At 38.1% G+C, this 14,168-nt stretch overlaps 2 non-coding genes across 2 annotated transcripts; both read right to left on the bottom strand.

Annotated features, from left to right (window-relative positions):
• Window positions 1–447: 447 nt before the first annotated feature.
• TRNAM-CAU lies at window positions 448–519 on the bottom strand. The gene has a single exon. It is a non-coding gene; the product is annotated as a tRNA-Met (tRNA).
• Window positions 520–3,223: 2,704 nt separating this feature from the next.
• Window positions 3,224–3,330, bottom strand: LOC113772670. The gene has a single exon (XR_003468632.1). It is a non-coding gene; the product is annotated as a small nucleolar RNA R71 (small nucleolar RNA).
• Window positions 3,331–14,168: the final 10,838 nt, after the last annotated feature.

The raw sequence follows: 14,168 nt of genomic DNA, 5'->3' as shown, positions 1-14,168 counted from the left end.
CTAGGACATGATCTGTTGTATTAGTAAATGACTTCATTGAGTATGTTTTGAAATGCAATCTTTTGTCAAGCATGTATAACAAGTTATTCGAGTACAAGTTTCACAAGTTCATGTTTTCCACTTTTATTTGTACAATTTTTTTGTAAGTTAAATATGTTTTGGTAAATGATAATGGGTGCGTTGTAGTTGCTAAAAAATACATACTTGTAAAGCCTACAAGATCCTACAAGGCAGCATGCATTGCTTGGTAAGCCAAGTGTCGCATCCTCCACATTATGTATAGTTCAGACAGATGAAGAAAAGGATGACTTAGCATCAGAGAGTAGTATGTTTAAGTTCTTAAAAATTAGAAAATGATGGGCGAAAGCAATTCTAATATATCAGAGCCAGGTTTCGATCCTGGGACCTGTGGGTTATGGGCCCACCAAGCAGAACTTTCTAATAATATATCAGAGCCAGGTTTCGATCCTGGGACCTGTGGGTTATGGGCCCACCATGCTTCCGCTGCGCCACTCTGATTGTTGGTTCAATTTATAGTTATTAATAAATATAACTTAACATAAATTTGCAGTGGAATTCCACGTCCATGTCATGCAGCCCTTTGTTATTGAGTTTGTGACTTGAAAACACACTGTCTAGACATAACAATGACAGGATGTCCTTAAGCCTATGTCATGTCTGAGTTCTAACTTGTAAGATAAAGTAATTTATACCAACTCTACAATTAATAGTGCAGTATAGACAATAAACTAGATTGTTTTATTATCAAAAAAAAAAGAAAAAAAAAGAGAGAAGAAAATAATAAGTAAGCTTATGATCATGTTGGCCTGCCGATCCTTGTTCTTCAATGTTGAGATTTTGATTTTCAGTTGACCCAATTGCTAACTTTTGCTAGTTTAATATTTTGATTTCTTAGACGACTTAGCCATGAATTGGACGAGTCAATGATTTCAGGAGTTAACCGGGAGAAATATGTCTTGACACTTAGCCACTAAAACTTGATTTTGGGATAAGCGTAGCTTGGCAGTAAATGAAATGAGAGTTAGCCATTGTTGAGTTTAGTGTTCCCATGCTTGAGGACAAGCATGATTTAAGTGTGGGGGGAATTGATAGGGTGTTAATTGTTAGTAATTTTATTGTTAATTCTCCTCTTTATCCTTGCCAAATATTGCTTTAATTGTCAATATATATTTATATTTGGTATTTGGATATAATTTCAGAAAGTGGAGCAGAAAAGTGCTAAAAGGGGACCTTCTTGAGAAGATTTCTCCACACGTGAAAGCTTCTAAAAGCTTTCCACAATCAGCCCAAATTGTGCAAACCAACGGAATTGCTGATGAAGAGTTGCCTTCCTATTATTAAGTCCTGGCAAGTCCACTAGCAATAAGAAATCAAAAGGAGAGAATTCTGCGGGGACCACGTAACATTGATTTAGAAAATGTGTTCTTCTTTTGGGAGATGTACTCATTAGCCATAGGTGGACTTTGATGATGAAAGTAGCTTTTCTATTTGCTTCCTACGTAACTAGTTCTCTTATGAAACTAGTGCAGAGAAAAATCAGACGAGGGCAGAAGCTATTAGACTAGTTTTAGTTTTCTCTCCAAGAAGCTCCGTAGGAGGATAGAGGTAGTTTTTGGTTTTCAGAGGAGTTCTTCCTTCTCTTGTTGTGTGGTGTGCAACTTTTCTTAAAAGAGTCTACGAGACTCAAGTTTCTTCCTAAATTCTTAGTTAGTTATTTATGTATTTGATTCCATTTAAATTGCGTGAGAATTTTATCATGAGGCGTGGCTAATCTTCTCCTCTAGTCAAGGATCAATGCGAAGACGCAGTCCTAAATATCTGCGAGATCTAATTAATTTTACGTGTTCCTTAATTTATTAATATTTGCATGTTTTCTATGTTAATTTCCATGGGATTATTTTGTTAATTGGATATCAAGGGCCCGATGTGCAATTTGACTTATTAATCTCTTGTCAAATTAATCAATTAAATCCGTAATTGTTTAGTTGGTTAATATTAGTGACAACTAGTATTTTCACATACTAGGGGATATGCAATCTGATTTAAATAACCCTCGTAGCGTGTTATTAATTTGGGTTAGGCTTTTCTAGTTTTTAATGCAATTAGGAAATTAATTCCTACGGTCGTACCTAGGAGTATTTCCTGGTTAGGGGTAATCAACGGTCGTACCTTGATTATCAATAAATTAAGGAAAAGCTGGTCGTTAGAGTTTATCGGCGACTATAACTAACCTGTTAATAAAATTAAGTGAACCTTCTTTGCATCAATGATCGGATGAATGGACTGTGTCTGCGTAGTTGTATCCTTGGCTAGAATTTATTTATTATTTATTTAATTGCTATTTACATTCATATTAATTAATTATTTATTTTTGGTTAAATCGTTTAATTATTTATTTTCAATTTCAATTTGATAAAAATCCCCTGTGTCCCGAACTTGAAAAGAATCGAATTTTTCTCAGTCCCTGTGGATTCGACCCTACTCACTACTATACACAGAAAATTTATTTTTCTCGAGTAGATATTTATTATTGCACAGGCTTGACACCTGTCAATTTTTGGCGCCGTTGCCGGGGACTGGGGTTAATTATTTGTTTCTTTTAAGTTCATTTTTTTTTCTGGTATTTTTCTAGTTTATGCCTCGCTCTTCTCGTACAGGCGAATTAATTTTCGACCCTGAAGTAGAAAAGACCGCGCGTAGAACGAGGAAAGAAACCAGGCGGCTCAGGGAGGAGCAATACGATATTGCACCTCAGGAACTTGATCCAGAGGTTGAGCTGACAAATTTGTCTGGTGACAATTCAAGTGATTCAGACCAAGAGGAAGTCACTATGGCAAATGCACGAACACTAAGGGAGTTGGCTGCTCCTGATTTAAATCAGCAGCCCTTGTGCATTACTTTTCCACATTTAAATGATGACACTCCCTTTGAACTAAAATCTGGTCTAATTCATCTCTTGCCATCTTTTCATGGTCTACCAGGTGAGGAGCCCTACAAGCACTTGCAAGAGTTTGACGTCGTTTGCAACAGTATGAAGCCTCCGGGAATTACTGAAGAGCAAATAAAGATGAGGGCCTTCCCCTTCTCTTTGAAGGACTCCGCGAAAGACTGGCTCTACTACCTACCGCCTGATAGTATCACCACGTGGGACCAATTGAAGAAAAAATTCTTGGACAAGTACTTTCCGGCATCTCGAGCTGCAAGCCTAAGGAAGGAGATATGTGGCATCAAACAACACCCAAGCGAGTCTCTCTATGAGTACTGGGAGAGGTTTAAGAAACTGTGCACCAAATGCCCTCAACATCAGATAAGTGAGCAACTGCTCATCCAATATTTCTATGAGGGATTACTTTTCAGGGACAGAAGCATAATCGATGCTGCAAGTGGAGGAGCGTTGGTGAACAAAACTCCTCGAGGAGCCTGGGAGTTGATTGAAGGGATGGCTGAGAATTCACAACAGTTTGGTTCAAGAGAGGACATCCCGACGCGTAGGGTGAATGAGGTAGAAACGTCCTCTATCCAACAGCAGATCTCCGAATTAACATCTTTCGTAAGACAATTAGCTGTGGGGAGTGCCTCGCAAGCCAAAGTGTGTGGGGTGTGCACTGCCGTGGGTCATCCCACGGAAATGTGTCCACTGGTTCAACAAGAAACTGCAGAACAGGTGAACATGGCTAGCCACGCGCCCGCGCCAAGAAAGCAGTACGACCCGTACTCAAGCACCTACAATCCTGGTTGGAGGGATCACCCCAACCTTAGTTATGGAGGAAATAGGCAGTCTAACTTTGTGCCAAATAGACAGCAAGGACACCAACAGCAGTACCATCCTCGCCCACCACCACCACCACCCCCTTCAAACTCAAGTCCGTCCATGGAAGAGATGATGAAGCAATTACTTGCTAATCAACAAAAGACGGATTCAGACTTGCAAAGCATGATGAATCAACTGGGACAGGTGCAATCATTGCAAAATCAAATGAATCAAATGGCTATAACGATCAACCGTTTGGAGTCCCAAATTCAAGGAAAGTTGCCATCTCAACCTGAGGTGAATCCAAAGAATGTAAGTGCAATGACCTTGAGGAGTGGCAAGGAAATCCAAGGACCCAAACCTGTGATCCCTAAAGATAAGGACGAGGAATGGATTGAGAACGAGTTGGAAGAGGAGGGCAGAAATAACAAAAATGCAAAGGTGCTCCCGAAACCAATTCCTACAGCTAAAACTAATCCACCTCCCTTTCCTAGCAGGTTGGAGAAACCAAAGAAGCAAGACAAGGAGAAAGAAGTCCTGGAGATTTTCCGCAAGGTACAAATCAATATTCCCCTATTAGATGCCATCAAACAAGTGCCGAAGTATGCAAAATTTTTGAGGGACCTATGTGTCAATCGAAGGCGGTTGAGGGGAGATGAAAGGGTCATTGTGGGAGAGAACGTGTCAGCAGTTCTCCAAAGAAAGCTTCCACCGAAGTGCGGGGATCCAGGTAGGTTTACTGTCCCATGTATAATAGGTAATACTTTGATTAGAAATACCATGCTGGACTTAGGAGCATCGATCAACGTAATGCCTAAATCTATGTATGCTTCTCTGAACTTAGGTCCATTAAAAGAAACTGAGATAGTAATCCAATTAGCTGACCGAACAAATGCATACCCTGATGGGTTGGTCGAGAATATGTTGGTCAAGATTAACGATTTGGTATTCCCAGCTGACTTTTATGTACTTGACATGGATGATGATCACTCTTCCGATCCCTCGCCTTTGTTATTAGGTAGACCGTTTTTTAGCACAACCCAGACAAAAATTGATGTTCATAAGGGTACTTTGTCCATGGAATTTGATGGAGAAATGGTCCACTTTAATATTTTTGATACAATGAAACATCCTGTTAACTCTCACTCTGTGTTTGCAATTCATGCTATTGATCCCTCTGTGCAAGAATTTTCTGAGTTTGCTTCTAGGGATAAATTCAAAATTGCTGCGAACAAATATCATGGGATGAAAGCAATTCATGAGGTGAAAAAGAGAAGAAAATTAAGGAAAAAGATTGCACTCAATGGCTATTTGGATCCCGGAGGAGGACTACTGATTACAAGGAAAATTGGATTACACCTAAATTGAAGAGTTGTGTTTAACGTCTGGCCAAAGACGTTAAAGAGAGGCGCTTTTGGGAGGCAACCCAATTTTTTTTTTATTTTGTTGGTTTTTGTTGTTTAATTCGTTAAATATGTCGTTTCTCATTTGGGTATTGCTTAAACTTGATATTTTCTCTACTATGATCAGGATAGGTGATCATGGCGTGCCCGTGCGGAGAGGGCACACATTAATCTCACAAGTTCCAACTTCAAGGTCAGAGGATGTTTCTAAAACATGGCATGCCCACGCCATGTTGGTAAAATCTCAACATTACGAAGTGGAATCTTGGCGTGCCAGCGCGGAGAGGGCACGCGTTAATGTTCAAAAACTGATTCTCAAGGTCAGAGAATGTTTTCTAATCTTGGCGTGCCCACGCCATGTTTGACGAACTAAAACAAAGAAAAAAAAATTTCAATTTTTTGCAATAAAAAAAAAAATATCAAAAATCAAAAATTAAAAAAAAAAAAAAAAACAAAAACAAAAATACAATTACTTTCCTTCTTAATATGCAGTTTAGTTTATCAACAATTCAATTTCTGAATTTGAAAAAAAAAAAAATGTAAGATCAAAAACTATTTTTTTTCCCTTTCTTTTTCTCTTTTCTTCTTTTCTTTCTTTCTTTCTTTTTCTTTTCTTTCTTTCCTTTCTTTCCTTTTTCTTTCTTCTTCTTCCTCGCGCACTCCGCCTCGCTCTCTTCTCCTTGCGCGGCCTCCACTTGCGCGAGTCACCACAACCCAGCGTCCACCTCTGCATGCAGCCGCCGCTGTCTCAGCTCTCTCCACCCGCGCGACCAGCCGCACCATCCACCAGCTCTCCTCGCACCTCCACCTGTGAAGACCGTCACCCACGCCGTCACTGCCCACAACCAGCTCAGCTGCACTTCACCAGCAGCTCGCCAGCCACCAGCTCTTCCTACCACCCAACTCCACCCGCACTCTCTTTTCTCTTTGAGCTCACAGCCGTGCGCAACCCAGCTCACGGACAGCCACGTACAGCGCCGCCACCTCCACCAGCTCTCCTTGCGCGACCTCCACCTACCCGAGCAGCTGCCAGCCCTCCACCAGCTTGCGTCAACCTCCTACAACCCTCTTTTTCCTGGGTTTCTTGCTGAATAATCGCAGGAGGTGCTGGATTTTTCACTTAGTGAGTTGTTTGGGGCTTCAACTGCAATTTAGGTTCTTGGCAAATTGGTTACCATTTTGAATTTTTTTAATTTTATTTCTGCTTTGCTTGGTGTTGTTGGATTTATCAGTGCTTTGGTTGGCCGTTTGATTTAATTTTTCCCTGTGAGTCCACCAGTGGTATTGGTTGTGATAGTTTGCCTCCAATTTCTTAATCTTAAGTGATTGACTGTCCAATTGGAGACACTTGTTACGATTTTGGTCCAATTGTGTCTAATTTGCTGTAATTTGTGTCTAATTGTGGGTAATTGCTTGCGATTGTTTGTTTAATTGGGAGGTGCCTTTAACACTTAAATTTGCTTATTGAAGTAGTTGCCTTGTGTGAGAGTCTTTTGTCTTTTTCATTTCAATTATTATGTTGATTGGGGTGATTTTGAGGTGCATTGTTTTTGCATTTGGCTAAGTTTGGAACCACAAGTGCTTATTGATTGCATTTACTATAAGTGTTGGGGTATTTGTATAACTTGTGGGTTATTGAAGTGTGCATTTTGTTGTTTAAATTAACTAAGCGAGAGGCCCCAATATTTATTACAATTGTTATTACAATTTGTTGGAAATGGTTGTCTATTGTTGATTGGAGTGATATTTGGAGAAAATGGTGAGACTCAGATCAACCCCAGGGGCTGATGACTGGCAACAACTTCAGAGAATTTGGCAGCATTTATGCACCATGTGGGTGTTGAACCTCAATTACCGCCTAATCCACCGATGTCTTGACGATTTCAGGGGAGTTTCGTTGCCCTTCTTCTTATTTTTACTAATTAATTATCACATTGAGGGCAATGTGTACTTTAAGTGTGGGGGGAGATTTGGATTTGATTGGAGTTTCTTTAAATTGTTGCTTTTCTTATTGTTGTCTTGATGAATAAATGTGGCATCTCACTCGTCTATTGCTGGTTATGATTTATTTATGAATTTAGTTTAAGTGGCAAGTAAAAGCATGTTATCTTGGTGAATATCATGAGTTTAATGACTTGGTGCAAATTGTGGTTAAATTGTTTAGGCAATATAAATATTTTACTAGCAATTGTTGTGTGGATTGGGCAATTGTTGATCTTAGTTCTCCATATTAGGAGATGACGTGGGCCATGATCTTTAATTATCTGGTATTTTGGTGCTTTAATTGTGATTAATAAATGACTCTACTCCGCTAGTGCCGTCACCCAGTAACCGGGAGTCTTCACCACAAGTGTCGACTTTCGCGTCAAAAAGTGGCGATATCTATGAGTAGTTAGTCCTGAAGCTGTGAAAAGTTGAGTAACTGGGCTCTTGGATCTAAAAATGTCAGAGTTCACGTCAAAAGACTTGAATAGCTTGGGACTGAGCATTTATTGAAAAAAAAAATTAATTATTATAAAAAAAAAAGAGAGAAGAAAATAATAAGTAAGCTTATGACCATGTTGGCCTGCCGATCCTTGTTCTTCAATGTTGAGATTTTGATTTTCAGTTGACCCAATTGCTAACTTTTGCTAGTTTAATATTTTGATTTCTTAGACGACTTAGCCATGAATTGGACGAGTCTATGATTTCAGGAGCTAACCGGGAGAAATATGTCTTGACACTTAGCCACTAAAACTTGATTTTGGGATAAGCGTAGCTTGGCAGTAAATGAAATGAGAGTTAGCCATTGTTGAGTTTAGTGTTCCCATGCTTGAGGACAAGCATGATTTAAGTGTGGGGGGAATTGATAGGGTGTTAATTGTTAGTAATTTTATTGTTAATTCTCCTCTTTATCCTTGCCAAATATTGCTTTAATTGTCAATATATATTTATATTTGGTATTTGGATATAATTTCAGAAAGTGGAGCAGAAAAGTGCTAAAAGGGGACCTTCTTGAGAAGATTTCTCCACACGTGAAAGCTTCTAAAAGCTTTCCACAATCAGCCCAAATTGTGCAAACCAACGGAATTGCTGATGAAGAGTTGCCTTCCTATTATTAAGTCCTGGCAAGTCCACTAGCAATAAGAAATCAAAAGGAGAGAATTCTGCAGGGACCACGTAACATTGATTTAGAAAATGTGTTCTTCTTTTGGGAGATGTACTCATTAGCCATAGGTGGACTTTGATGATGAAAGTAGCTTTTCTATTTGCTTCCTACGTAACTAGTTCTCTTATGAAACTAGTGCAGAGAAAAATCAGACGAGGGCAGAAGCTATTAGACTAGTTTTAGTTTTCTCTCCAAGAAGCTCCGTAGGAGGATAGAGGTAGTTTTTGGTTTTCAGAGGAGTTCTTCCTTCTCTTGTTGTGTGGTGTGCAACTTTTCTTAAAAGAGTCTACGAGACTCAAGTTTCTTCCTAAATTCTTAGTTAGTTATTTATGTATTTGATTCCATTTAAATTGCGTGAGAATTTTATCATGAGGCGTGGCTAATCTTCTCCTCTAGTCAAGGATCAATGCGAAGACGCAGTCCTAAATATCTGCGAGATCTAATTAATTTTACGTGTTCCTTAATTTATTAATATTTGCATGTTTTCTATGTTAATTTCCATGGGATTATTTTGTTAATTGGATATCAAGGGCCCGATGTGCAATTTGACTTATTAATCTCTTGTCAAATTAATCAATTAAATCCGTAATTGTTTAGTTGGTTAATATTAGTGACAACTAGTATTTTCACATACTAGGGGATATGCAATCTGATTTAAATAACCCTCGTAGCGTGTTATTAATTTGGGTTAGGCTTTTCTAGTTTTTAATGCAATTAGGAAATTAATTCCTACGGTCGTACCTAGGAGTATTTCCTGGTTAGGGGTAATCAACGGTCGTACCTTGATTATCAATAAATTAAGGAAAAGCTGGTCGTTAGAGTTTATCGGCGACTATAACTAACCTGTTAATAAAATTAAGTGAACCTTCTTTGCATCAATGATCGGATGAATGGACTGTGTCTGCGTAGTTGTATCCTTGGCTAGAATTTATTTATTATTTATTTAATTGCTATTTACATTCATATTAATTAATTATTTATTTTTGGTTAAATCGTTTAATTATTTATTTTCAATTTCAATTTGATAAAAATCCCCTGTGTCCCGAACTTGAAAAGAATCGAATTTTTCCCAGGGACGGATTCGACCCTACTCACTACTATACACAGAAAATTTATTTTTCCCGAGTAGATATTTATTATTGCACAGGCTCGACACCTGTCACTATAGTATCACCTATACAACAATATTAAATTGAAAAAAGCAAAAAAAAAAATTGCTTTTTATTAATTTTACTTAAATTCTTGTCTTATTTATATTGGATAATGTTCAAGTTATATACACACACACATAAGCACACACACATATAACTTTAGGCTTATTAGACTAATGATGATTACATAGTAATTAGCAATAATTAAAATTAGCAAAATTTGGAATAAGATTGTTATTATCAAAGGATAATTATCTTTTTTTAGTTTATTTAAATTTTTTGAATGATAAATTATTAAAAGATGGCTATCATACCTTATTTCTAATCCGAAAGGGGGTAGATAGCCATTAAATCAAATCTCAAGTGGCAAATTAAAAATAACAGTTGACTGATTGGAGGTAGATAGCCATTAAATCAAAGGAGGTAGATTTGCCATTGCTGATTGGTCCAAGATGGAGATGTTTCGACACTACACACATATTTTGTAAATAATAGTTTTGAGTGGAACGCATAGAAAAAGCCACAATCTAGATGAATTTTGGAATTTTCCTTGATCTAGTGGCTACTGATGGTCCAAAAAGCTTTTATTGAAGCTATATTTTTCTATTTATTTTTTTTTGAAAAAGTTAGTATCAAGTACAAAATTCCACATGTGTTCTCTAAATGCTTTAAAGCAAGGTAACTATTGAAATAAATATTGGGTTACCATTCATTGTTAATTGCTTTTTTTTTTTTTGTTGAATGATTAGGTATTTCCTTAAATTTTTGGATAAATTTCAGTTTGAATTCTTAAACTATAAACTCACTCCTGCTTTAGTCTTTGTTGGATTGGATTTCGGGTTTCGGATAACAATAATTGGCTACACTCATAGGCCACCCATATGGGTTTTGTTTGTAGTTGGAACAATTAAGAAAGTCAACCTAGTCCACAACACAATGGTTCAGCTGATAAAATGCTCAAAAATTGACGAGTTTAACCACCGGTTTAACTAGTAATTCAATAATCATATTATTTCAGTAATTTAAAATATTATTTCATTGTATAACATGACTTCACATTCAATTCAACCGAAGAACCTGCAGTTGAATCATTAAATTGTTGTAGAGTGGCCTAATTGAAAAGATGTCGAGACATCATAATACAAAAATTTATTAGCATTTGGATTAAAAAAAACATCGAATGCCATCCATTTTATCAAACTCCATACTTATTTAACTGGTGGGATTTCAATATTTTCTAGTCTGGCCACAATGTTCCTCATGTTGATTCTCTCGTGCTGTAAATCGCTAAGACAGAGTAGCCCAACACGAAGAATTGACAGCAAACACTGCTCCATCAGATAGAAGTTCTGATCTTTCTTAATTAAGTTCTGTCAACAACTGTCATAACTGAGTTCGCCTCTATAGATTTGCTAACCCACTGCTTCAAGTTCAATTCTTCCCCAAAGATATCATCAGTTGGTTTTTTCCCTGTGAATGTTTCAAGCAAAATTATGCCGAAACTGTAGACATCATCGCTTGTAGACACTATTCGTTTCTCTCCATATTCTGTAACAACAATTGGCATTAAGTGTTTTATAATATTTAGCGCAGCTTTTAGAAACAATTAATAGTTCAGAATATCGTAGCTTAGAAAAAGAGAAGAAAAATTACCTGGTGCCATATAACCAATTGTGGCCAAAGTGTTGGTTTGAATCATAGTTTCCCCATTGCCGAAGATTTGGAAATACTGAAATCACAGACATGTGCAACCATATCTTCATCTAGCAGGATGTTGCTTGGCTTCAAATCACAATGAACAACATCTGGTGCGTGATCATGGTGAAGATATTCTAAAGCCAACGCCACATCAACAATAATCTTAAACCTTTGTACCACGTCCAAGAAACAATTTTCAGAATGCAACCATTTCTCAAGGCTCCCATTTGGCAGATACTCTAGCACCAAAGCTCTAAAATCACGATTTACACAGCAACTGAGGATTTTTATTAAGTTTCGGTGACGTATGCTGGCTAATACTCACATTCTGCATCAAAGCTCTTGGTTACATACATGAATTGCAAATGGAAAACTTTGACCGCGACTTTGGATCCATCACGAAGTGTCCCTTTAAATACAGAACCAAAACTTCCAGTTCCAAGCAGATTGTTGCTGCTGAAGGAATCTGTTGCTTCTAGTAGCTCTTCATAAGAAACCTTTCGCCAATACCACTGTTATAACAGATGCAACAAAACAAGAGAACAAACAAGGACACTAGAATAGTTTTGGGAGAAATCAGATTTTATTAGGTTTCAAATCAGAATAGTTTATAGACTAAATATAAGGTATATATATATAAAACCAAATGGACTGGACCCAACAATAGGTCCAAAACCAAGACCCAAAATAAAACGAAGGTCGAAGACCTGATTCAAGGTATCCCAACAAATCTCCACCTTGACTTGAATCTTCTCGGAAACAGATGTACCAGACACACTAATGAAGTGCCAGGCGTACTCAGAGTCTTCTTTTACCATTCGAACTATCTCTAAGTACCATCAGAATGCCCATAAGGGCCATCAGAAATTCAGGACATTTAGCAAGTCCAAATAATGTTTAAACTTACTGTAAGGAACCGGCTTGGTGAACATATCAGCAGGATTGTCAGCAGTGCCAATTTTCTTCATCTTAATCCTTGTCTCAGATCTCAAGAAGTGGTATCAGACATCAATGTGTTTGGTCCTCTCATGATGGATTTGATCCTTGGCTAGACATATTGCACTGAGACTATCACAATATATATTAGCTTGATCCTGATGTAGGCCAAGATCTCCAACTAGTCCCTTTAACCAAATTCCCTCTTTAGTAGCCTCCGTTAGTGCCATATACTCTGCTTCAGTAGTGGACAGAGTCACTATAGGTTGTAGAGTTGCTTTCCAATAACTACAGAATGCCCAAGAGTGAAAACATAACCAGTCATCGACCTCCTACCATCAACATCTCCAGCATAATCAGAATCTGAATAGCCTGTAACCAAACACTCTGTATCACCTCCATCAGACGTACCTCTCAGGTAACGGAAGATTCGCTTCACGACCAGCCAGTGCTCCTTCCCAGGATTAGCCATAAATCTGCTAACAACACTAACTGCATGTGCCAGATCAGGTCTAGTGCAGACCATGGCATACATCAAACTGCCCACTGCACTAGAATAAAGAACCTTAGCCATATACTCTATTTCTGCTTCTGACTGTGGTGCAAGTGTAACAGATAGTTGAGTATTCGTTGCATTCGGAATATTCAAGGGCTTTGCTGTAGACATGTCAAATCTGGACAGTACCTTCTCAATATAGCTCTTCTGTGATAAGAAAAGCTTCTTCTGAGCTCTATCCCTGAAAATCTCCATTCCCAGAATTTCTGTGCTGCACCTAAGTCTTTCATCTCAAACTCTGCACTGAGAAGACCTTTCAACTTTTGTATATCAGCTTTGTTCCTCGCAGCTATGAGCATATCATCTACATACAGAGTCAAGTAGATCATCGAACCATCTTCAAGTTTGTTGTGATATATACAACAATCATACTGACTTCTGTTGTAGCCGAGCTCAATCATGTAACCGTCAAGTCTTTTGTACCACTGCCTTGGAGACTGCTTTAATCCATACAAGGATTTCTTCAACTTGCATACATGATCTTCTTTTCCCGGAACATGGAATCCATCTGGCTGAGTCATATAAATCTCTTCCTCTAACTCTCCATGTAGGAAAGCTATCTTCAAGTCTAGCTGCTCAAGTTCTAAGTCCTGATGTTCAACCATTGCTAGTAGCACCTTGATAGAAGTGTGTCTGACCACTGGTGAGAAAATCTTAGTGTAGTCTACTCCTTCTCTTTGAGTGAACCCTCTTGCAACAACACGTGCTTTATACTTGATGCTCGCAGCTGGAGAAATTCCTTCCTTCCTTTTAAAGACCCATTTACAAGTCACAATCTTTCTCTCTGGTGGCCGTTTGACCAATTCCCAAGTGCTGTTCTTGTGCAATGACTCCATTTCATCACCCATTGCAGCAAGCCATTGAGCTGACTCACTACCCGAAATAGCTTCTCTGTAGGTGGAGGGCTCAGGAAAATCCACCTCCTCGGCAACCTGAAATGCATAGCTTACAAAATCCCGATACTTGTTGGGAGGTTGTACTCCCACTACAAGAAATTTGGTTATTAGTGACAACATTTCCTAGTGACGAAAATTAGTTGTCACAAAATGGGGCCCATTAGCCACAATATGAAAAGTTGTCACAATTGACTGAAAGGAGCAAAGGCACCAGTGATGATCTTAGATTGTCGTCACAGTTGGACTCCCACCAGAGCGCCCCAAACTACATCTACGGCGACTTTGTAAATGTTGTCAGTAATAATTCCCCCTTCTTTGACAACTTGGCCATTGTTGTCACTGATAATGATGGAAGTGGTTAGTGACAACTCGCTCTTGTCACTATTTGATTTAAAATTTTTATACATATAGCAACTGTTATTTTCTATTTGCTCTCTAATGAATTTTTTAACTATTAGGAACTCAAGTTTTGTCTTGCAAATCAATACTAGTGCAATAATGTAAAGTGAAATTAACCATTGAAACAACTGTCTCCTTAGTATAAAATAACTAAAAAAAATACTGGAGTCTTGGGGGAAAATAATGGAAAGAAAGATAAATAAGTTGTA

The sequence above is a fragment of the Coffea eugenioides genome, chromosome 5 (assembly GCF_003713205.1).
Source record: "Coffea eugenioides isolate CCC68of chromosome 5, Ceug_1.0, whole genome shotgun sequence".
NCBI classification, from domain to species: domain Eukaryota; kingdom Viridiplantae; phylum Streptophyta; class Magnoliopsida; order Gentianales; family Rubiaceae; genus Coffea; species Coffea eugenioides.
Note: the sequence above shows the minus strand (reverse complement) of the source record. Positions and strands in the feature narration are given on the sequence as shown.